Here is a 25,727-nt window from a genome sequence, read left to right as displayed (position 1 = left end):
CCCCCGCAACCCGGACACAGTCTTCTTTACTCCGCAGTCGCAACAGGAGAGGAGGAGGGCCTACTGGCACTGTCGAGACCAGCCTTGAGCGCCAGGTCCGGGAGTCCACGTAGGGGGCTCCTACACTGCCGACACCACGGATAACAGCAAACAGCTGGAATGATGTACGGCGGGGGCGTGGAACAGTGCGGCGGACACAACCGTGTAACGGCGAGCGTTGTCGAAACGGTTTGGAGCAGGAGGTACCCGTGCCCTTGGGCACTCCCGAGAACCAGCTGGCAATGCTGGAACTCGGTTTACCCCTCGGAGGAGGCACCATTGTCCGCACTTCACTGCCAGGAAACAGCCGGCGTGGCTGGATCCCGCCTCTTGTGCTTCTGCCTATAGGTGTTTGGCATCTGTCGTCCTTTTTTTCCACTTTGGTCTAGCGAGGTACAGCTGGCGTTACTGTTGCCCAGAAGCACAGCATGCTGTGAAAGTGGCAGTCACGGAAATGGGCACTAGCTGGCGGTACTAGAGCCCAGAAACACGGCATGCTGTGAAATCAGCAGTCACGGAAATGGGCACTTGCTGGCGGTACTAGAGCCCAGAAACACGGCATGCTGTGAAATCAGCAGTCACGGAAATGGGCACTAGCTGGCGGTACTAGAGCCCAAAAACACGGCATGCTGTGAAATCAGCAGTCACGGAAATGGGCACTAGCTGGCGGTACTAGAGCCCATGGAAAAGAGTATGAGGTGAAAGAGTCAGTCACAGAACCAGGAGCTAGATGTTGGTAGTAGAGGCCAGAGCACTGGCATAACAGATGACGCTGTGTGCAACATAGGCACGTGACAGAGCATGCATACTGCTACCAACCATGCATGTAGCCTGTCTATTCTGGCCCAGGGCAGCAAAAGTCACCAGAAATTCAGGCCTGGTTCATTTTTAGGAATGCAAGCCGGTCCACATTTGCAGCGGATATTCTGGTACGTTGGTCTGTTAGTACATTGCCAGCTGCACTAAAGACACGTTCAGTAATCACACTGGCACCAGGAAAAGCCAGGACCTCCAAGGCATACTGGCTAAGCTCGGGCCATGTATCCAACTTGGAGACCCAAAACTTGAAGGGGGCTGATCCATCCTGAAGCACACTGACAGGGGTGGAGAGGTATTGTGCCACCATGTCACGGTAATGTTGCCTCCTAGTGCGTTGCACTGTCTGTGCTGATGGTGCCCAAACTGTTTGCCGGTTCAGAAACCGTTGGAACAGGTTGGGTATACTGAACCTGTCAGTAGCAGATGTACTGCTTCTGCTACCGGCTTCTGAACGGATTCCGCTGGGCCCAGGACGCACTGAGGTGCCTGCTAGTGCACGCGCATCACTGCTATGCGGTGGAAAAGAGTACATGAGTGAATTAACCAGTGCATTTTGGTACTCCTGCATTTTACACGCCCGGTTCAACGGTGTAATTAGGCTTTGCAGGCTGTCCCGGTAACGTGGATCTAAGAGGGTGGCCACCCAGTAGTCATTTGTGTGGAGAATACGAGCCACGCGTGGGTCGTTTCTCAGACACTGCAGCATGAAGTCACTCATGTGCTGAAGGCTGCCAACTGGCCATGCATGGCTGTCACCAGCTGGAGGAATGTGCTCTGGATGCTCTGCATCACCCCATCCACACTCTATCTGGTGACTACTAGTAGAGCGCTGTGTACTTTCCTCCTCTGGCTCATCCTCATAGTCCTCCTCATCCTCCTCGCTTGCTGTGTCCTGCCTGGACCTTTGTGAGGCACCCACAGAGCTTTGTACCAACCGGGCCGATGAAGATTGCCTGGTTGGTCCAAGTGTCTCATCATACTCCTCCTCCTCCAGAGAAACCTCATCCCTTAGTCCTTTAAGTGATGATTCTATAAGGCATATAAGGGGAATAGTCAGGCTGAGTAGGGCAGCATCCGCGCTCACCATCAGAGTGGAGTCCTCGAAGCACTTCAAAATGGTGCATATGTCCTTCATGGATGCCCACTCTGTGGTTGTAAAGTGGGAGGGTTGAGATTTGTGTCGCCTACTTTGCGCCTGCTGCAGCTGCAACTCCATAATGGCAGGTTGCTGCTCACACAACCTCCACAGCATATGCAAAGTCGAATTCCACCTGGTGGGGAGGTCAACAATGATGCGGTGCTCGGGCAGGCCCAATTTGTGCTGCATGGCTGAAAGGCGCGATGCAGCCATGCTTGAACGCCGCAAATGAGAGCACTCGTATCCTGACTTTGTACAGCAGCTCCTCAAGGTCAGGATAGTTCCTAGGGAAACTCTGCACCACCATGTTTAGGACATGGGCAAGGCATGGAATGTGAGTCAGACCACCTAGGCCCAGAGCCGCGACCAGGTTTCGGCCATTGTCACACACCACCATACCTGGCTGGAGGTTGAGCGGCGCAAGCCACATGTCACTCTGCTCCTTGAGCGTATTCCACAGCTCGGTTGCGGTGTGGCTAACATCACCCAGATAAACCAATTTCAACACGGCCTGTTGATGTTTGGCTGATGCAGTGCTGAAATCGGTTGTTGTGGTACGTCTGGGTGCAGGCGAGTCTGACGAGGAGTATGAGGAGGAGTCAATTTGTACGGAGGAGAGGCCTGCAATCCGTGGAGTTGGCAGGACCCGCGCACTTGCACTGTCTACTTCAGTTCCAGGCTCAACTACATTTACCCAATGGGCGGTGATGGAAATGTAGCGTCCCTGGCCATGCTGACTGGTCCACGCATCGGTGGTCAGGTGGACCTTGCTACTAACTGCATTTTGTAGCGCATGCTTAATTTTACGCTGCACATGCTGTTGCAGAGCGGGGACGGCTTGCCTGCTGAAGTAGAAGCGGCTGGGAATGCTGTATTGTGGGATTGCAAACCCCAACATATCGATAAAGGCTGGCTTGCTCACTAGCCAGAATGGTAGCATTTCCACTGCAATCAGTTTGGCAATGCGAGGATTCATGCCCTGTGCTCATGGGTGGTTTGCCGAGTACGGGCGCCTTTTCTCCCACACCTGTGTGACAGATGGCTGCACACTGGATTGGGAGTGTGAGGATGCCAGCGATTGGGATGCTGATGCTGACGAAGTACAGACAGTGTGTCGCCGCACAACACTGCCTGCAGATGCACCCTGGCATTCTGGCGAGGAAGCGGGAGCAGCTGTTTGCGAGCTGGAGTAAGAGGTGGCCACTGTGGCTGAAGAGGTGGAAGGTGGGGAACCAGCTGCAAGTGGCAAATCATCTTGGGTGTGATGCTGCCACTCCACAGGGTGCCTCTTCCTGACATGCGTCAACATATTGGTGGTATTAAGATTGCTGATGTTCTTCCCTCTCCGCACAGTTTGTCAACAAAGCTTGCATCTGACTACTGTAACGTCATCTGCAACTTGGTCGAAAAAGGCCCATGCACCACAACTCTTGGGCGCACCCCCCTTGTGTTCTTTAAAAGAGCCCTGCTCCTAACAGGTGCTGAAGTTGAGGGAGCCGACAACCAATTTTTCCCTCTTCCTCTCCCACGTGGACGGCCACACTGCGCCACACCTGCAAGCTCTTCCTCTGAGCTATCCCCACTTGCTTGCTGCCCCTCAGAATGCCATGATGGGTCAAGGACCTCGTCATCCAATACACTTTCGTCAGCAGAAACTGGCAGCTGAGTTTCAATATCATCTGCTGACTAGGGTCTGGTCACTGTGGGCACTGGCCCACCCTCCACTTCTTCCTCAGACGGACACAGTGGTTGCGCATCTGTGCACACTACCTCTTCTTAAGCTGCAGGAGTGCTGTCTGGATGGCACACAGATTCCAAGCCAACAGATTCTGAGAAGAGGATTAAGGTTGGCTCCTGGTCCTCTGAATGTCTGGGCGGTGAAGAAGCAGATGAGTGCTGCTCTTCAGTGGCCTGACCCGATGTGGTGAAGAGGTCCTGGGAGGATGCTGTGCTCATTGAGGTGGATTCCTCAGCTGCCATCCAACCAACAACGGTTTCTACTTGATCCTCTCTTATCAGCCTATGGCCCTGTGCTCCTAACAAGCTGCGCATAAATGACTGCTGCCGGTTGAAAGTAGGTGCTGAGTGACTTGGGCCTGCTGCTTGCTCTGGATGTGCACCATGTCTAGCTGCTGATGCACCTCTTCCACGGCTGCCGCGGGGACGTCCCTTACTCCCTGCCTTCTTCATCTCTATCGATGGATTCAGAACGGCAAGAAAGTAATTATTAGGGATTAATGTGCTTATTCCTGTAGGACTACAAACAGGTATAAGAAACACTAATGGCACTGTATGATGGTGTGTCTGCTACACTTTATTTGAATCTAGTGTGGCCTACACAAAGAGTAAAGTGTGTTTGTGGTATTGGTGTACACGTTACGGTCGTATGTCACAACGCAGTAAATAACACTGCTGTGATACCAAAAAAAAAGGATTCTCCGGGACTGGGCCAGGTGCTGTGTGGCACCAGCCACAGAGGTTGTTTGGGTCCCTCACAGCACAATCCCTATATAGTGTTTAACTTTTAGGAAACAATAGGGGAATGGGGTTTAAGGGATGAAAAGAAAAGGCAGTGAGACACACACCACACCGTGCACCTCACTGAGAGCCTGCACAGCACAAAAAATGAAACTGAGCGGGGTCAGTGAGGAAAAAGACTGCTTCTGTAACACACAGTGGCTGCTACAGTCACTGAAAAACAATTTGTATCGCTATTAGATCCGAGGTCTCTCCCTATCTCCAACAGCAACCTATCCCTATCTGCTTTCACAGTAGAGTGAGGCTAAAATGGCAGGCCCAGCCTTTTATACTGCCTGATCACACCATCCAGCCAGCCAAGCGCAGCCCCTAGCTAGCAAGTTTGGACGCCTCCTGCCAAGCTTAGGGGAGTTACACAATGTTGTCAGCAATTCCTCAGCTCCTGATTGGCTCCACGGAGCGCTCAGAGGCTGAAGGATTATTGGATTTCCGATATGAAAAAAATATCGGATTCGGAAATCGGAATTCCGATATCGCAAATATCGGGCCGATTTCCGATATTTCAATATCGGAAAGCTCATCCCTAGTCCCAAATCCTCCTCTTCACGCAGTAGCAGAAATGCTATCACACCAAATTTAACCCAAATTCACAGTGTCCAAGGAAATTATAAACATCACTCTTTATCTCTAGCACTCAAGTGAAAACCTTTTGAGCAGTTCAGCTGCTGTCATGATCTAATCACCAAGTTTCTCAAATCTCGCATTCACGCAGTGGTTATGAGCCAAAGAAATCCTCGTCACACCTTTGATACCTGCTCAAGCAAAACATAAAGCTCCAACCAGCTAGCACATGCAACTCTTCATGCAATTTACTTACAAAGACAATTGTAAAAATGCACCCATAGTTTTAAAGCGACATTTTTTAAAATTGAAAATTATTAATTAGTCATCACTCTCAAACATGCAGTGCACTGCAGCCTAGGAAGCAGCGCACAATAAATAACACTTTTCATGCATATGATGAAAGTATAATACAAAGCACAGGCTACCTATACCCCCACACTACACTATCTCTCCATAAAATTACAATAAATCTATTAGCAAAGCATTAGGGAATGGTGGTAGGAATGAGGGGAAGAAAGGGGAAATTACATGTCTGAAGTCGTGAAACAACATAAAGAAGGAAATAAGGAATGAGAGGGGTTTAGACCTCCACTTCAACAACACCCGAACTGTCCATGATGTAATAGTCTCTAAGCAGGCTATGGATCAACGTGCGGCAGTTCTGGAAAATCATAATTTTCCTCTGCAAAATGAGCCATGAAGTCACACAGCATCCTTAAAACATTTCAAAAAGCGCCACACTGGAAAGTATCAAGTGGTACCAGTGGCTGCTCCTGGGTACATAGTCTTTGAGTTATTGCTAAAGGATGTAAACTGGGAATCCCATAAGACATGCAAGTATGCATCCTTCATGAAGGGGTACTTTGGGTAGTATTGGATTTTACACAGATTCTGGTTGAACATCTCTCTTTTTTCCCTTTCCCACTCTTTGCTGCTTTGCTCTCCCCTTTGACTTCAATGGGAAGGATGCAGTCACAATGGCAGCATAATAGTCATCCAACAAATCAATATTTTCATACTGCTAAGCTTTAGCACTTACTCTCTACTGTGTGTTTAGAAAAAAGAGCTATGAGAGGCACCAAACAAGCTGTGAAATTACATACATTATTTTAACCTCTTTACCCCCAAGGGTGGTTTGCACGTTAATGACCGGGCCAATTTTTACAATTCTGACCACTGTCCCTTTATGAGGTAATAACTCTGGGTCGCTTCTATGCATCCTGGTGATTTTGACATTGTTTTCTCGTGACATATTGTGCGTCATGTTAGTGGTAAAATTTCATTCATATAACTTGCGTTTATTTGTGAAAAAAACGGAAATTTTGGTGAAAATTTCGCAATTTTTCAACTTTGAATTTTTAATAAGTAACATTTCCCACATGTTTACTTTACATCAGCACAATTTTGGAACCAAATTTTTTTATTTTTTGGAAGTTATAATCGTTAAAAGGTGACCAGCGATTTCTCATTTTTACAACACCGTGTTTTTTTTTAGGGGCCAAATCACATTTGAAGTCACTTTGAGGGGTCTATATGATAGAAAAAACCCAAAAGTAACAACATTCTAAAAACTGCACCCCTGGCGGAGCTCAAAACCACATTCAAGAAGTTTATTATCCCTTCGGGTGCGTCACAGGAATTTTTTTAATGTTTATAAAAAAAATTAACATTTAGCTTTTTTCACAAAAAAATTACTTCAGGTCCAATTTTTTTTATTTTACCAAGGGTAACAGGAGAAATTGGACCATAAAAGTTATTCTGCAATTTGTCCTGAGTACGCTGATACCTGATATGTGGGGGGAACCACTGTTTTGGCGTACAGCAGAGCTCGGAAGGGAAGTAGCTCTGTTTGACTTTTTCAACACAAAAGTGGCTGGATTTGAGATCGGACACCATGTCACGTTGGGAGAGCCCCTGATGTGCCTAAACAGTGGAAAACCCCAACAAGTGACTCCATTTTGGAACCTAGACCCCCCCAAGGAACTTATCTAGATATGTGGTGAGAACTTTGAACCCCCAAGGGATTCATAGAAGTTTATAACGAACAGCCGTGCAATTAAAAAATCATATTTTTTCCACAAAAATGATTTTTTCACCCCCAATTTTTATTTTCCCAAGTGAAACAGGACCCCAAAAGTTATTGTGCAATTTGTCCTGAGTACGCTTATACCCCATATGTGGGGGTAAACCACTGTTTGGGCACATGGCAGAGCTCGGAAGGGAATGAGCGCCGTTTGACTTTCTCAACGCAGAATTGGCTTGACGCCATACTGCATTTGGAGAGCCCCTGATGTGCCTAAAAAGTGGAACCCCCCCAAATGACACCATTTTGGAAACTAGACTCCCAAGAAACTTACCTAGATGTGTAGTGGATACTTTGAACCCCCAAGGGCTTCACAGAAGCTTAAAACTTACAGCCGTACAATTAAAAAAATCATATTTTTTCTACAAAAATGATCTTTTCACCCCTAATTTTTATTTTCCCAAGGGAAACAGGACCCCAAAAGTTATTGTCCAATTTGTCCTGAGTACGCTAATACCCCATATGTAGGGGTAAACCACTGTTTGGGCGCATGGCAGAGCTCGGAAGGAGCGCCGATTGACATAAAATTGGCTGGAATTGTGATCGGGCGCCATGTTGGTTTGGAGAGCACCTGATGTGCCTAAACTGTGGAAACCCCCGACAAGTGACCTCATTTTGGAAACTAGACCCCCCAAAGAACTTATCTAGATGTGTGGTGAGCACTTTGAACCCCCAAGTGTGTTACAGAAGTTTATAACACTCGGGCGTGAAAATAAAAAAATCATATTTTTTTCCACAAAAATGATATTTGTGCCCCCAATTTTTTATTATCCCAAGGGTAACAGGAGAAATTGGACCCCAAAAGTTGTTGTGCAATTTGTCCTCAGTAGGCTGATACCCCATATGTGGGGGTAAGCCACTGTTTGGGCGCATGGCAGAGATTGGAAGGGAAGGAGCACCATTTTATTTTTTCAATGCAGAATTTGCTGGAACTGAGATCCCTGTTGCGAGCCTAAACAGTGGAAACCTCCCAATCCTAACTCCAACCCTAACTCCAACACAGTCCTAACCCTATTTTCGGCCCTAGCCCTAACCCTAGCCTTAACCCTAACCCTAATGGAGAAATGGAAATAAATACTTTTTTTAATTTTATTATTTTCCCCTAACTAAGGGGTGATAACGGGGGGTTTGATTTACTATTTATGGCAGGTTTTTATGTTTGGCAGCTGTCACACGCTAAAAGATGCTTTTTATTGTAAAAATAGTTTTTGCATCACCTCATTTTGAGAGCTATAATTTTTCCATATTTTGACCCACTGAGTCATGTGAGGTCTTATTTTTTGCGGGACGAGTTGATGTTTTTATTGGTACAATTTTTGGGCACGTGACTTTGTTTGATTGCTTTTTATTCCGATTTTTGGGATGCAGAATGAACAAAAACCAGCATTTCATGAATTTCTTTTGAGGGGGGCGGTTTACACCATTCTGTGTGTGGTAAAATTGATAAAGCAGTTTTATTCTTCGGGTCAGTACAATTACAGCCATACTTCATTTATATTGCCCATATACCCATCACACATCCTCCATCCCATAATCCCATGCCCATATACCCATCATACATATTCTCCATCCCATAGTCCCATGCCCATATACCCATCATACATATTCTCCATCCCATAGTCCCATGCCCATATACCCATCATACATATTCGCCATCCCATAGTCGAGTGCCCATATACCCATCACATCCTTCATCTCATAGTCCCATGCCCATATACCCATCATACATATCTTCCATCCCATAGTCTCGTGTCCATATACCCATCATACATATCCGCCATCTCATAGTCCCGTGCCCATATACCCGTCATACATATCCTCCATCCCATAGTCCAGTGCCCATATAACCATCACACATCCTCCATCCCATAGTCCCGTGCCCATATACATATCCGCCATCCCATAGTCCCATGCCCATATACCCGTCAAACATCCTCCATCCCATAGTCAAGTGCCCATATACCCATCACACATCCTCCATCCCATAGTCCTGTGCCCATATACATATCCGCCATCCCATAGTCCCGTGCCCATATACCCATCATACATATCCTCCATCCCACAGTCCAGTGCCCATATACCCATCACACATCCTCCATCCCATAGTCAACCATTATGACATAATGAGCGGCGGCAGGGCTTGCAACCTATGATGACATCAGCGTCGCCATGGCAACCATTGTGACATCATAATGAGGGGCGTGGCTTGACACGCACACACTGGTTCTCCAGTATGCAAATAGGGGCATTATGACATCATGAGGGGCGGGGCTTGACGCGCGCACACTTTTTCCCCAGTATGTAGACGGGGGCAAAATTGTTTGGTGAATTGGAACGCGCGGGGTTAAAATTTCGCCTCACAACATAGCCTAGGATGCTCCCGGGGTCCAGACGTGTGACTGTGCCAAATTTTGTGGCTGTAGCTGCGACGGTGCGGATGCCTATCCCGGACATACACACACGCATACATACATACACACACATACATACATAAACACTTTGAGCTTTATATATTAGATATATATATATTCTAGCTGAAGATCCCGGCGCTGCCCGGGCATAGTAACTAACTGTGGTTAGTTATAGCAAATTATAATTATCCTCCATCCCATAGTCCCGTGCCCATATACCCATCATACATATCCACGATCCCATAGGCCCGTGCCCATATACCCATCATACATATCCTCCATCCCATAGTCGAGTGCCCATATACCCATCACATCCTCTATCCCATAGTCCCATGCTCATATACCCATCATACATATTCTCCATCCCATAGTCCCATGCCCATATACCCATCATACATATTCTCCATCTCATAGTCCCATGCCCATATACCCATCATACATATTCGCCATCCCATAGTCGAGTGCCCATATACCCATCACACATCCTTCATCTCATAGTCCCACGCCCATATACCCATTATGTATGCCCGGGCATAGTAACTAACTGTGGTTAGTTATAACAAATTATAATTATCCTCCATCCCATAGTCCCGTGCCCATATACCCATCATACATATCCACCATCCCATAGGCCCGTGCCCATATACCCATCATACATATCCTCCATCCCATAGTCCCGTGCCCATATACCCATCAAACATATCCGCCATCCCATAGTTACATGCCCATATACCCATCATACATATTCGCCATCCCATAGTCGAGTGCCCATATACCCATCACACATCCTTCATCTCATAGTCCCATGCCCATATACCCATCATACATATCCGCCATCCCATAGTCCCGTGCCCATATACCCATCTTACATATCCGCCATCCCATAGTCCCGTGCCCATATACCCATCATACATATCCTCCATCCCATAGTCGAGTGCCCATATACCCATCACATCCTCTATCCCATAGTCCCATGCTCATATACCCATCATACATATTCTCCATCCCATAGTCCCATGCCCATATACCCATCATACATATTCTCCATCTCATAGTCCCATGCCCATATACCCATCATACATATTCGCCATCCCATAGTCGAGTGCCCATATACCCATCACACATCCTTCATCTCATAGTCCCACGCCCATATACCCATTATGTATGCCCGGGCATAGTAACTAACTGTGGTTAGTTATAACAAATTATAATTATCCTCCATCCCATAGTCCCGTGCCCATATACCCATCATACATATCCACCATCCCATAGGCCCGTGCCCATATACCCATCATACATATCCTCCATCCCATAGTCCCGTGCCCATATACCCATCAAACATATCCGCCATCCCATAGTTACATGCCCATATACCCATCATACATATTCGCCATCCCATAGTCGAGTGCCCATATACCCATCACACATCCTTCATCTCATAGTCCCATGCCCATATACCCATCATACATATCCGCCATCCCATAGTCCCGTGCCCATATACCCATCTTACATATCCGCCATCCCATAGTCCCGTGCCCATATACCCGTCATACATATCCTCCATCCCATAGTCCAGTGCCCATATACCAGTCATACATATCCTCCATCCCATAGTCCAGTGCCCATATACATATCCTGCAGCCCATAGTCCCGTGCCCATATACCCATCATACATATCCTCCATCCCATAGTCCAGTGCCCATATACCCATCACACATCCTCCATCCCATCGTAAACCATTATGACATCATTATGAGCGGCGGCAGGGCTTGCAACCTATGATGACATCGGCGTCGCCATGGCAACCATTGTGACATCATAATGAGGGGAGGGGCTTGACGCGCACACACTGCTTCCCCAGTATGCAAATAGGGGCATTGTGACATCACAATGAGGGGCGGGGCTTGACACACACACACTTTTTCCCCCAGTATGTAGATAGGGGCAAAATTGTTTGGTGAATTGGAACGCGCGGGGTTAAAATTTCGCCTCACAACATAGCTTAGGACGCTCTCGGGGTCCAGACGTGTGACTGTGCCAAATTTTGTGGCTGTAGCTGCGACGGTGCGGATGCCTTTCCCGGACATACACACATACACACACACATACATACATACACACATACATACACACTTTGAGCTTTATATATTAGATACACACACACACACACATACATATATAAGGAGTCTTCATGACCGACCCGGTTGAAAAAAGGGAATTTATGGATTCAGATGGTCCCAGCCATAGCAAGTATTGTGCATATATGGTAATAAAAGACAGGAAATACTATCGCTATAGTGTCTACATATTCTTTCCATCCCAAGGTGCATGGCTATAGATATTGGAAGTGGTGAGAGCTAGTGTAAATTTGTGCTTCTTTAATACATCTAAATCAAATAATGTGGAAAGAAAGAGTTAATGGGATCGAATCAGTTGGACCACTCAATTTCCCTGTTAAGACCCTTTGGTTTTAGTGTTTGTAAGGTGTAAATCCAAACACTTTCTCTGTTTTTTAACAACCGTATGTGATCTTCACCTCTCCTAGGTCTCTGTACCTTTTCAATAATCTGGTATCGTAATTGTGAGATGGAATGTCTTGGCTCATTAAAGTGATGCGGTATTGGGAGCTATTGGGTCCTTAATATGTTGAGTGGTTTCTCCCACGTATAGGAGACCACAAGGACATTTAGTAATATACACGACAAAATTTTTGTTGCAGGTATAGAAGCCTTTATTAGAGTTTGATTTACCAGTCTGTGGGTGGGTAAACCCCTTATTACATTTGAGCAAGAGGGGCAATTTAGACAGGGGAAGGTTCTCTTTCTGTGTGTGTCAAGAAAGGTCTGTCTAGGTTGTCTGTTAGAAATGCCTATATTCGCTCTGACCGATGCATATTTAAGGTTGTGCAGTCTGCATTTGCACATTAATGGGAGGGCTTTAAAAGCATCAATTTCTGCATAAGTTCTATACATTAGTGGCCAATGTCGTTTGATGATGTTATATATCTTTGGCATGGTAGGATGGTGTTCATGTATAAATGGAATCCTTTCCGATTTGGTTGAAGAGACAAGTGCTTCGGATGGATTAAGGATTCTTTAAGTTTCCACACTCAAAAGTTTCTGAAGGTAATTTCATGCTCGGAATTTGTCACCCATTTCCTGTAATCTTATCGAAAGGTTTTCTTTTTCTGAGATGATTCTTGCAACTCTTTTAAATTGGGACCTGGGCAAGTTTTTTTTTGTTGAAAGGGGGTGGCAGCTACTACAGTGTCTTGTGAAAGTATTCGACCCCCTGGAACTTTTCAACCTTTTCCCACATATCATGCTTCAAACATAAAGACACCAAATGTAAATTTTTGGGTGAAGAATCAACAACAAGTGGGACACAATTGTGAAGTTGAATGAAATTTATTGCTTATTTTACATTTTTGTGGAAATTCAAAAACTGAAAAGAGGGGCGTGCAATATTATTCGGCCCCTTTAACTTAATACTTTGTTGCACCACCTTTTGCTGCGATTACAGCTGCAAGTCGCTTGGGGTATGTCTCTATCAGTTTTGTACATCGAGAGACTGAAATTCTTGCCCATTGTTCTTTGGCAAACAGCTCGAGCTCAGTGAGGTTTGATGGTGATCGTTTGTGAACAGCAGTTTTCAGCTCTTTCCACAGATTCTTGATTGGATTCAGGTCTGGACTTTGACTTGGCCATTCTAACACCTGGATACATTTATTTGTGAACCATTCCATTGTAGATTTTGCTTTATGTTTCGGATAATTATCTTGTTGGAAGACAAATTACTGTCCCAGACTCCGGTCTTTTGCAGACTCCAACAGGTTTTCTTCAAGAATGGTCATGTATTTGGCTCCATCCATCTTCCCATCAATTTTAACCATCTTCCATGTCCCTGCTGAAGAAAAGCAGGCCCAAACCATTGTGGTGCCACCACCTTGTTTGACAGTGGGGATGGTGTGTTCAGGGTGATGAGCTGTGTTGCCTTTACGCCAAACATATCGTTTGGCATAGTTGCCAAAAAGTTCGATTTTGGTTTCATCTGACCAGAGCACCTTCTTACACGTTTGGTGTGTCTCCCAGGTGGCTTGTTGCAAACCTTAAATTACAGTTTTTATGGATATCTTTGAGAAATGGCTTTCTTCTTGCCACTCTTCCATAAAGGCCAGATTTGTGCAGTGTACAACTGATTGTTGTCCTATGGACAGACTGTGCCACCTCAGCTGTAGATCTCTGCAGTTCATACAGAGTGATCATGGGCCTCTTGGCTGCATCTCTGATCAGTCTTCTCCTTGTTTGAGATGAAAGTTTAGAGGCACGCCAGGTCATGGTAGAGTTGCAGTGGTATGATACGCCTTCCATTTCAATATGATTGCTTGCACAGTGCTCCTTGGGAAGTTTAAATTTTTGGAAATCATTTTGTATCCAAATCCGGCTTTAAACTTCTCCACAACAGTATCACGGACCTGCCTGTTGTGTTCCTTGGTCTTCATGATGCTCTCTGTGTATCAAACAGAACCCTGAGACTATCACAGAGCAGGTGCATTTATACGGGGACTTGATTACACACAGATGGATTATATTTATCATCATTAGACATTTAGGACAACATTGGATCATTCAGAGATCCACAATGAACTTGTGGGGTGAGTTTGCTGCACTGAAAGTAAAGGGGCTGAATAATATTGCACGCCCAACTTTTCAGTTTTTGAATTTCCACAAAAATTTTAAATAAGCAATACATTTTGTTCAACTTCACAATTGTGTCCTACTTGTTGTTGATTCTTCACCAAAAATTTACATTTGGTATCTTTATGTTTGAAGCATGATATGTGGGAAAAGGTTGAAAAGTTCCAGGGGGCCGAATACTTTCGCAAGGCACTGTATATTATAGTAGTCCATTACGGTCTGTCGGTTTTTGGTAGATACTGGAACCCAGTGGGTTATCAGGTTTTTTAAAAATCTTGGTGTCCAAAAAATTAATTTCTTGTGGGCTGTGGTTCATGGTAAATTTAAGTTCAGTTCTAATTGAGATAATATATGTGAAAAAACTTTCTAAGGTAGTCTGGTCGCCATTCCAAATACAGAATACATTGTCGATGTATGTGAGCCATAGGATGGTGTGTTGACATAATAGCTGGTTCGGGTAAACATGGTCAATTTCGAATTAGTTCATGTAAAGGTTAGCATAGGCTGGTGCCATGTTTAATCCCATGGCGTTCCTGCGTATTTGAACGTAAAAGTTGTCACGGAACAAAAAATAGTTTTCCCTGAGAACGGTTTCTAATAGGTCTTGGCACAAAAGAATGGAATTGTTCAGTAAATCAGTTTCAGTCAGTGTTTTTAAGACTGCTGAGAGGCCCTTGTCATGGTCTATGGACGTATAGAGGCTATTCACATCAAGCGTGAGTAGTATACTATTTGAGGGTATATCCCCCAAAGAGTGGATTTTGTTAAGGAAAGTCGCTAGTGTTTAAAATTAAGGAATTTGTCTTTTTAGCTGGAGTGTTAAGATCTTTTCCAAGTAAATGGACAAGGGGGACAGAATAGAATCCAAAGAGGCCACGATTGGACGCCAGGGGGGTTCGCTAGGCTTTTGTGGATTTTTGGGAGGACGTATATTACTGGAATGATAGGATTTAATTTAGTTAACAACGTCACTGTTTTTTTTTATCAGTAGTACCATTCTGTAGGTACGTGGAGAGAATAGTCTGTATTTTGGCCTGCATATTATGAATTGGATCCTATAAATATGAATGAATGGTACACTGGCGCTAACACAAATTATGTTGCTGAAAGCTGCTTGCACCCTGGCAGGTACTGTGTGCACCCTGCCCTTTAAACAAACCTATATATGTGTAAATCACACTGTGGCTGCCGCGCTATTAGCATATGGATGGTAAAATGTGTATGGAATGTGTAGCTGTCCTAAAATGGAATGATCTATACACAGACACATGAGTACTTAGACACTTACTTTGTGTATATAAAAGTGCTGGTTGTAGATCCATCCTGTTATGGTACAGTCATTGGAATGAGTCCAGGTGCAAGTCCAAGTAGGGATCATCCTCCGATGCTTGTAAAATCCTCTGCACGCTCGCCATAGCACTGTGTAGCGGTGAGCTCCGGCCGATGGCGTGCAGTAGCGTAGCGAGCGGGGGCGTGGTTTAACGGTGACGTCACCTGTCCATAGAGACGGACACATACAGGGGCCAATTCCCGATGCATTTTGAGGGTATTGTCCCTCTTTCTCAAGGTATGGCTACACCGTTGTTACTGTCCTAAAGTAGTGACGCTTCCATTCATCGCTGCACACCATTGGACCACCCGATACACTGGCACATGTACCACAGCCTTCTCCACAATGGAACATGTGTAGGGTCAGACTATTTCAACAACTCTCTACTGAAGGATGTCAGTGGAGATATTCACCTCATTTAAGCTCTACTGATGCTGGTCCATCACTATGTATATTCCTGGCAGTTCTATATGTGCATGAATTGATATATGGGATAAATAGAAAATATGTAACGTATTTTTCGGATTATAAGACGCACTTTTGTTCCCCCAAATTTTGGGGGAAAGTGGGGGGTGTGTCTTATAATCCGAATGTGTGCTGTAGAGGAGGGGGGGCGGCTCTAGAGTGGTGTCGGGGTTGGGGTATGCTGGCTGCGGGCTGCAGAGACAGCGGGTGGTCAGTGCTCCCACTCATCAGGCTCATGTAATATTCACTGCACCCGCTGTCCATCACCTTGGTGCTGAAGCCACGCCGAGTTGGTGGACAGGGGAGCAGCGCATATTGCATGTGCCTGCACTCTCCCCCCAGTGCCCCGTCACTATAGTCACTTTCTGATGATGGCTCAGTGCTCCCAGCTCCCCCCTGGCTCTTTCTGTGTCTGTGCCAATAGGACCTGCGGTCACGTGACTCCCAGTGTGCAGCACTGCGGTCATGTGATGGAAGGTCCTGAAGCTACAATGAAATGCCTGTATGAGCAGCTCCTGGATGTCAGCACAGACACAGGAAGAGCAGTGGGGGAGCTGGGAGCACAGAGCCATCATCGGAAGATGAGATAACTGTTTGTTATTTTATCATGTGCTTGCCAGCATGGGGAAATATAGGGATGGGGGGCATGTGAATGCCATCAGGGGGAATATAGGGAAGGGGGGGCTGTGTCCATGCCAGCAGGGGGGAAATAGGGATGGGGGAGCCGTAACCATGCCAGCAGAAGGAAATATAGGGACAGGGGGGCCATGTGCATGCCAGCAGGGGGGAATATAGGGACGGTGGGGCCGTGTGAATGCCAGCAGGGGGGAATATAGGGATGGGGGCTGTGTGCATGCCAGCAGGGGGAATATAGGGACGGGGGGGCATATGTATGCCAGCAGGGAAAAATATAGGGACGGGGGGGCTGTGTGCATGCCAGCAGGGGGAAATATAGGACGGGGGGGCCATATGTATGCCAGCAGGGAAAAATATAGGAACAGGGGGCTGTGTGCATGCCAGCAGGGGGGAATATAGGGACGGGGGGCCATGTGCATGTCAGCATCAGCAGGGGGGCGTATAGTGACCGGGGGGGACATATCCAGGATTTGATGGGCGAGGCTATCAGGATGAGGGACATACTGTATATATGATTTGAAAGACAGACACTGGCATTATAAGACACACCTCCATTTAACTTGAAAAAATGTTTTCTCTTTCTTCACCAAATTTGGGGGTGCGTCTTATAATCAGGTGCGTCTTATAAAGCGAAAAATACAGTACATAAAAATATATATAGATGAATGAATGAAATCCCCTCATTTCTGGACAATTACATGTTTTTTTGTATCTACCTAAATCAATATACTGACTAATAAAGTGTATCCTGATGATAGGGGGAACTGTTTTCTTTGTATATATGCAACAAATGTAGCTCTAAATACTTCCCCACTGTCAGAGTCAGAAGGATTACCAGAAAAATTATCGACTTAACAGCTCAGAGGGCTTGGCATATGACATAAGAAATGTTAAAACAACTTTATTAAGAAAATTTTTTTACAAAATAGGATCTGATTCCTGATTGATCCATCTGTAAGTTTCAGTAACTTGTAATTGTTGCTCTGTTTCTTTTATGTAGTCCATGGTGTTCATGATAACTATAGAGCCCCCTTGTCAGCTGGCTTTATTGATAGAGTTGTGTTGTGCTGTAATGAAGAAATAGCCTGTCGTTCCTCAGGGGTTATGGGTTGGGAAGAAACCCAGATGGTGTTCATGTAAGTGTGTCTGAACATCTTTGTGAATTAATGAGATAAGAGTTTCAGTCACATTATATGTCTTTGGTGGTGTAAAGTTACTCTTATTACGTAAACCCAGCGATGAAATACTCATGGGGTCTGTTGTCGCCTCAGGGATAACAGGGGTGTGTCCAGTCTGTCTCAATCTGAAATGTGTTTTAAGTCTGATTGCTCTATAAAAGGTTTGTAGGTCTTTTTCTAATTTATAGGAGTCCCATTTAGGGGTTGGACAGGTTGGGACCCTTACCTGTGACCTTGTTCTCATTCCTTGAGGAGCTCTGCCACCTTGCCCTCTTTGTGGGGTACCTCTTTTTTGGCGTGGTCCTAATAAAGGAGCTCTGCCCCTCTGGCCTGAACCAGAGTCGCTACCAGAACTTGGGGACTGGGGTTGGTGCAGATATCGTTGTCAAGGTCTTGGCCCATATGGAGTGGAGTCGTTCTATTTGTGTACACGGTTCTGCTCGTAGTCCTCTATGTCACGTTGAAACTTTTGGCATTTACTCTCCTGTAGTGTTTTCCTGGAGATGGCCATTGACTCGTTTACACGGTTCTTCAAATCTGCTGGTTCATTCGAGGTGAAGGACCTTATCAATTGGGCCTCAATCACAGCAATTTCCTCTTTGGTTTTTCTGATTGCACTCTGTAAATGTTCTTTGGTTAAGACGATGAGGTCAAGTGAGCACTTGTTAAGCATTTGTTGGAATTCTTTGCAATAGTTCTCGCTTTCCGAATAGAGGGTAGGTCTGATGTTGCTTCTCAAACCCTGTGGGATCTTATTCTGGCGGTAGTATTCTGCTAAGGTTCTACAATGTAGGTCTAGTGACATCAATTTCATTCGCTTTTTCTCAAAATTTCTTGCTCTGAGGTCTTTGCTTGGGATCTTCAGGAACTCTGTTGAAGCTGTGACTTGAGCAACGATGTTGCGGCAGGTGGTATCATCATAGGCAAACGTGTCAGTAGACATCAAAAATTCTCTGCTGCAACAGCCAAGGCCACTGATACCCTGAAGAACAGTTATTGGCGTGCACACTGAGGTATTTCACTAACGGAGGTGCCAATTGAGGAGATTGGTGAGATCCCTCATAGACCATGTAGAATAAATATCAATTGCACAATCCTTTTGAATGCAGACAAGATTTCCTTTATTAAAGTTCAAAATATAAGAGCAACCTTTGAATGTCTGTTAACGTGTTTCGGCCAAATAGGCATTCCAAGGTTGCTCTTATATTTTGAACTTTAATAAAGGAAATCTTGTTTGCATTCAACATGATTGTGCAATTGATATTTATTCTAAAAGGAAAAACATGATCTGTATGTTCATTGCTATTCCCAGTTCACTGATGATAGTGATTTAGGGGTTAAAGCCGATTAGAGCATGATGATTTTCAAGCAAATGTTGGAAATTAATTTTGTATCATAATGTGTCATTTATTTTATTCAGCATATGCTCTTTTCATTTCCTAGTACAGAATCTCTATGTTCAGTTCAAGTAGCAACTTGACTAAACCACTAACCTACTCAGCAGCAAGAATTAAAAATATGTTCTGGTTTTAAGGCCAAGAATAGCGTTGTCCTTATGAATTCAAGAATATGAAATATTGATATTTCATCAGAATGATAACATCTAGCTTTATTATTTGCTAATGTGGGTTTGATCATAGATTTACAAACTAGATACAATGTGGTTTTATAATGACTGACATGTTTGTCATGTTGAAGTTCTTTAAATACTTAACCCTTTTGTTGGTTTTGACAAATTAATTACCAATGGACTGTTTTTCACAAAAATGTAGTATTTCAAGCTGTTCATTTAAGTAATGATTATCTCCAAATGTTATGCATAATGTAGATTGATTGATCCATTTCTGTACTATAGCTGCAAAGATTCATATTGTAGCCTAGTGGAGATCTCTCGCTCTCTCTCTTCAGCTGTTAAGGATATAATTGACCTTATTATAATCTATAATGTACAGATGAGCGGAGCAGGCAAAATTTGACCTCAGCTGTTTTCACATTTATTCCTGAAACATTTGATTAGTGGAGAAGGTATTCTCTGTGAATTAAATGTCCCGTATTATTCTCTGGGGTCTAACTAGATTAAAAGCATAATAGATGTAATATGTAAAAAATAAAAATAATAATTATACTCACCATCCGCTCACCTCTACATCCCGTTCGCTGCTCACCGCCACCCATCTGGTCCTTGCCACATTTTCTTTTCCCCTGCCACTCATGTTGGAATCTTTGGTCTTCTCACACTGCGCCAGACTTCGGGGTTCTAATGAGCCTGGGTGGGTTATTAGTCAAGGATCAGGTGTGTGGTGATGAGTAGCGGAAAGGACAGAGAGCTGAATGGTGAGGTGAGTATAACGATTATCTTTAGATTTTTAACCATTTGATGGCTCATTACGGTTCAGAAAAATTATGGCCAGTTGCTGCCATTATGCCTAATCCACGCAGAAGCGACTGACAAAAAGCCCACATTTTGGCCAATGCGTATTTTTGTAAAATTCAAGTATACTTCACTTCTACTACTATGAACATATTTAGACAACTAAACAGAATACCAGAGATCATTTTGATGCCATCTAGGAACCTTGGACCACTTATACTGCTCAGTATATATTATAAAGAACCAGGGCCGGATTAAGGTTGGTGGGGGCCCCTGGGCAGAAAATCTGGTGGGGGCCCCCATATCATTAACATTTTAGCCATAACAGTAGAGCGGGAACTGTAGCACTTAGATGTACAATCTAATCTTATCCTCTTGTTCTGCCACATTCAGATTTACAGTACTACAATAGAGATACAGTCCAGGATAACTCAAAGCAGTCCAATTATAGACAGAAAGAGTTACTCACATTTTTTTTTATTGAACCCAATGTTAAGACAGCCAAGGAATAATAAAAATGCAGAAAGGGAAAGTTTTCACCGGCAGCAATTGTTGCTAACTACTGTATAACAATATGCTCTCTATTGTATTATCTCCGGAGTAGTGGCTTGCTCTCCTATAGTAAGAGAAGAAAAAGAAGCATTCTTTGAATACAGGTCTGTTGGCTGAAGGAGGATATATCACCTGTCTTAATGTGCCTGTGAGCATCTCCAAGTACAAGGGGGAGGTGTTAGCGATCGAAAACATGCTTTATATAAAAGTGTGTACAGATAAAAGCATAAATAAATGTATACATTACAAGCTTTACTGTATTTTTTCCCACAATGATGTATGATTTTGTCTGGCTCTCTTGCTTTCCACATAATATAACAATTTCAAAGTATCTTTTCCCATAACTCTGAATTGTACTTTTTCTGTAGTACCTCTTAGAAAGTCGTGAATAAATTGACAACTAAGTTTTACCACTCCCCCTGTCAAATCTCTGTATCCAACACATGTCTGTCATCAGATTGCAGAGCTCCAGGTGAAAATTAACACAAAGAATAAGTAAAATGTCAACATTAGTACCAGCATTAAATGCAAAAATTTTTATATGTGCCTTAAAAATTTCACTTACTCATCATATAATGAAATAGAGTACGTTGAGAAGGATCATATGAACTCTATCCATCAAACATCCAATGATTCTTGTAGTAACCTCAAAACACAACTTGTATGCTATAAGGAAATGAAAATTATAAAAAGTTAAAATAATCATCATTAGAATGGAATGGATATATGAGCAGACTAGAACTTTGCAGCTTTGCTTACCTAACAGTTATTCTCCATGTATAATTTAAGATGTATATATCCAGGTAATCCAAGATGTATGATAACAGATTTGATGCCACGAACAGAACACCCATAATGTATTAAACTTAAACGGAACTGAAAAAAAAATAAGGGGTTAAACGCATGTTTTTACTTATGTTAAAGTGATTAAAGGGGTTGTGCTGTCTCCCCTGCTTCTGACTGCTCTACAGCAGTCTAGAAGCAGGGGGTTGGCTCATAACTCCATGGCTCAGCCAGCCCCCAGTATTGCATGAGGAGACTAACAGCAGTGCTCAGTTTTCTCAGACAAGTATATGGAGAGCCGCGCGCGGCAGGCTGCTCAAGAACTTTAACGGTTGAACTAGCTGTCTGTCAAAGACTGTGGCCACTGCTGGGGGGGGATTCCTATTGGCGGGCATTTTTCATGTTCGGAGCACATAAGGTTTTACCATGATCACAAAAATAGATTCTTTAGGGTACACTGGGAAATTATAGTTAAGAAAATTGCAAGAGAGCATCCCTGAAAACACCCGTTAGCAATTATTTGCCTTATGTAAAGGTGGCTCAGATTACGGATTGCTCCTCCCCATGCTGTGCAGGGGGTTGTTACAGTAAAGGTCACTCGCTTCCAAACAATTATGAGCTAAATTTCTCTGTGTAAAGCCACCATTATTGCAAGAACAGTGAGACTATTAAGTCTCTGACACAGGCAATGGAAAAGGTTGATTTATTAAACAAGTTAAAGAAGGTCATGGGTGGGTGTCTTTCAACATAAAATTAGTGTTTGTTACGGGTGTTTTTCTGTATTGAAAAACTGAGTAATATAACAGACCAAGTCTCAACAGCAACCAGTTGCACATTTGCATTACGCATACCATATCTGAGCTTTTAAGGATGTACATATCATATTTGATCACAATGTGAGCATAGTTTTACAAACCTTTTGGAACATTTAGGAAGGCCAAAGTACTGGAAACTTAGAGGTGAACTTTTCTTGATTTTTTCATAGCAAATTCTTGAATCAGATCTGAAAAGTCTAGCTTTTCAAGAATGTCATGTTCAATGCTTAACAAGCAAAGGTGGGATAGACGTTCCTGGCCCATTGTACTGCGAAGTCTGTTTTTAATTAGCTTCATTTTGGAGAATGATCTCTCTCCACTGCAATTGGTTACCATCAAGACCAAATACATTCTCAAAAGAATTTCAATATTTGGGAATGTACTCTTGAAAGGGTCCTTTAGCACCATTTTATACATGCAGAGCTCTCTAGGGAAATCTTCATGTTCAGCTAGTGTAGCATTTTTAACAAGATATGCAAACTGTTGTAATTCATTTTCAAGTGAAGCTGCATCTAGATCTTCAACATATATATTCGCTAAGTTACGGGCTGCAGAAGAGATTTGTTGTGGAGTGGCTACTGCAAGATTGCCAAGAATGCCAAACCTTTCAGCAATTACTTCATAGTAAGATATTCTATCCGAAAGAGATGTAGAAATACGTTCTATAACAGGTAAAAAGCTTTCAACCTTAAACTTCTCACTAGGAGAAAACTGGCTTCCAGGTTCCTTTGCATAGTCCAGAGGATTTAATCGGACATTTCTCTTATGACGTCTTGAGTGCTCCTCACAGTACTCTTCTGTGTCACTCAAATGTTTTGCTTCTTGCTCATATAGTAAAAAATGGTCTCTTTTCAACTCCACAAAATTCTTCAAAGACTTCAGTATATCCATTGCGGACTGAAGTAATAATTTTGGATGTTGTAGGGCCTTATTCGTGGCATCAAATCTGTTTAAAATGTCCTTCCAAAAAACAGCTAATAATGATATTTCCAATGATGACATCTGTCTTGAAAGACCATTCGCTTCATTTTTTACAATATCTTTTTCATCCTGGTCAGATCCAATTTTCACAAGAGCTTCTTTAATTTTTGCATAGCCTTGAACTAAAGCTTTTGTGGCATCTGCCCGGCATGCCCATCGAGTGTCACTTAGATTTTTGGGAACAAGATACTTTGATCCAGATTGACTTAGATAATTAGCCAAAATTTTATAGCGATGAGTGGATGCAGTGAGGAAAACATAAATTTGTTGTACAAATTGGAAGAAATTTACAGCCTTAGGACATGCATTAGCAGCTGCTTTACCAACCAAGTTTAAGGAGTGCCCACAGCATGGTATCAGCTCTGCAAATTTGTTCTTCTCTTTAACATATGTCTGCATCCCTTTATATTTTCCACACATGTTTGCGGCATTGTCATAAGCTTGTCCCCGGCAGTCACGTATTTCAATTTTATGTTGCTGTAAAAACTGCAGCAATGCATTAGCTATAGCATATCCTGTGTGACCACAATTTGGAAGAAATGTTAGGAATCTTTCCTTTGGTGAAGATCCTTCAAGATATCTTATAACAATTGTTAGCTGGTCTATGTGTGCTTCATCTGGGGTAGAATCAACTGACACCGAGTAATATTTTGATAATTTTATTGTAGCAATGATTTCTTGCTGAGCACGCTGTCCCATTAGTTGAATTAGCTCTTCAACAATTGTTGAAGACAGATAATTTGTTTTCCCTCTTCCTGTTCCACCATGTTCTTTAATGTGAGAGGCAAGAAACAGATCAAACTTTGCAATGAGCTCCATTATACCTAAAAAGTTACCATTTCTTGTTGATTTCAGAAGCTCATTTTCACCTCTAAAAGCAAGTCCTCGTTCAGCCAGGAATTTTATAGTACTTACTACACGCATAAGGACTTGCTTCCAGTATCCATATATTTCATCTGACATTTGAAGCAAATGAGCACTAATGGATCCTTTCCTTTCTCCCCGGTTTGCCAGTGTTGTGACAGCGGTAAGATGGGACTTTGATACCTCATGTTCAGCAATACGTGCATGCACATGCTTCCAGTCTCCAAAACCTTCCCCAGAAAGGTTCTCCTTTTGTGGTGTAATAAGTTTACAGACATAACAATAGACTTTGCCTGTGCTTGGTGAGAAGCAGAGCCAAGATCGATTGACTGCTTCACCATTCTTATTTCTTCGACTGAAAATTTTTTTGCTACATTTTCTCTCAAATATTTATTTTCCTGTTTTACACAGTTGCGAGACTGACTTTTCTAATAGTGTTGATGTGCAGTTCTGAAGCTTTTTTGATCCTTCAGTGGCCCAAAAATCTATAAATTCTGAGCTAAAAGTTTGAGGCCAAAGACCGATGTCATTACATACTCCAGCATTTATAGAATCACAGGCACAATCTACTGCTTCAGATGATAGATGAGCTTCTTCATCACCATAAGCAGGACTTGAATGACCTACAATACTTGAATGGTAGATTTGCTGTCCTCTAACAGCCATGTACACTAGGTCTTCTTGCTTTTTATCATCTGCTTGGTCATCTGCTTCACCTATATCCATTACATCATGTTCTTCCCTTTCATCTGCTGTAAGATGGTAGTCATCTTCCGCTACATTAGCTGTGAAGTCCTCTTCTCCAGATTTTCTTGGATGCACATTACCAACAACACGTTCATCATATTTTTCTTTATTGTCTTCTTTACTAGCAGCTTGGGTTAATTCATTTTCCTCATCAGCTATGTAACAAATATTGTGAACCTCTGCTGCAAGAAAAAAAAAATGTTTTTTGTTTTTGTTTTTTTTTTAAATTAAAAAAATAAATGTTCATAGGTATGCATTTGCTTTCACTTACCTCTACTGGATTGTCCCTGTAGCTCACGCAAATCATCTGGCAAAATTTGGCAAAAATAGTTGCTCAGCTTCTGAGTCTTTTCAAGAAAACCATCTCTTCTTTTCTTTTCTATAGCTTTGTTCCTCTTCTGAGCACCACTACTATATGATCTTGGTGTTTTATGCCTATCAATTCTTCGCTCAGCCATGCTGTACCTTTACAGAAAAAAAATATGACATACAAACCATAGATCTCACGAGTGAATTCCAGCAGTTGTGTCTGAGCATACTCATATCTATGTGCTCCCATCCTGCTATATACCCCTTCCTGGCATATGGCCGCATCCTGCTATTTAACACATCCTACTATATATGCCCTCAGGCCCCTCATCCTGCTCATAATATACCCCATCCTGGTGTATGGCCGCATCCTGCTATATACCCCCATCCTGCTATATACCCCCTCC

The 25,727-nt window shown here is 43.5% G+C and overlaps 1 protein-coding gene and 1 long non-coding RNA gene across 4 annotated transcripts in view; one reads left to right on the top strand and one right to left on the bottom strand.

Annotated features, from left to right (window-relative positions):
- MEI4 (meiotic double-stranded break formation protein 4) overlaps nucleotides 1–25,727 on the top strand; it is a 344,771-nt gene that overhangs the window by 302,844 nt on the left and 16,200 nt on the right. The gene's annotated exons all lie outside the window — the stretch shown is intronic.
- The window catches only part of LOC141084533 (uncharacterized), an 81,653-nt gene continuing 76,583 nt past the window's right edge, over nucleotides 20,658–25,727 (bottom strand). The window contains exons 3-5 of the long non-coding RNA XR_012231025.1: nucleotides 21,581–21,697; nucleotides 21,387–21,487; nucleotides 20,658–20,885 (exon numbers count right to left, since the gene is read on the bottom strand). This is a non-coding gene — a long non-coding RNA (uncharacterized lncRNA). The remainder of the gene's footprint in view (nucleotides 20,886–21,386; nucleotides 21,488–21,580; nucleotides 21,698–25,727) is intronic.

Source organism: Dendrobates tinctorius, unplaced genomic scaffold (assembly GCF_039654945.1).
Source record: "Dendrobates tinctorius isolate UK_male_01 unplaced genomic scaffold, ASM3965494v1 ptg000024l, whole genome shotgun sequence".
Lineage (NCBI taxonomy): Eukaryota > Metazoa > Chordata > Amphibia > Anura > Dendrobatidae > Dendrobates > Dendrobates tinctorius.
The sequence above is the reverse complement of the archived record's forward strand: the minus strand, read 5'-3'. Positions and strand labels throughout refer to the sequence as shown.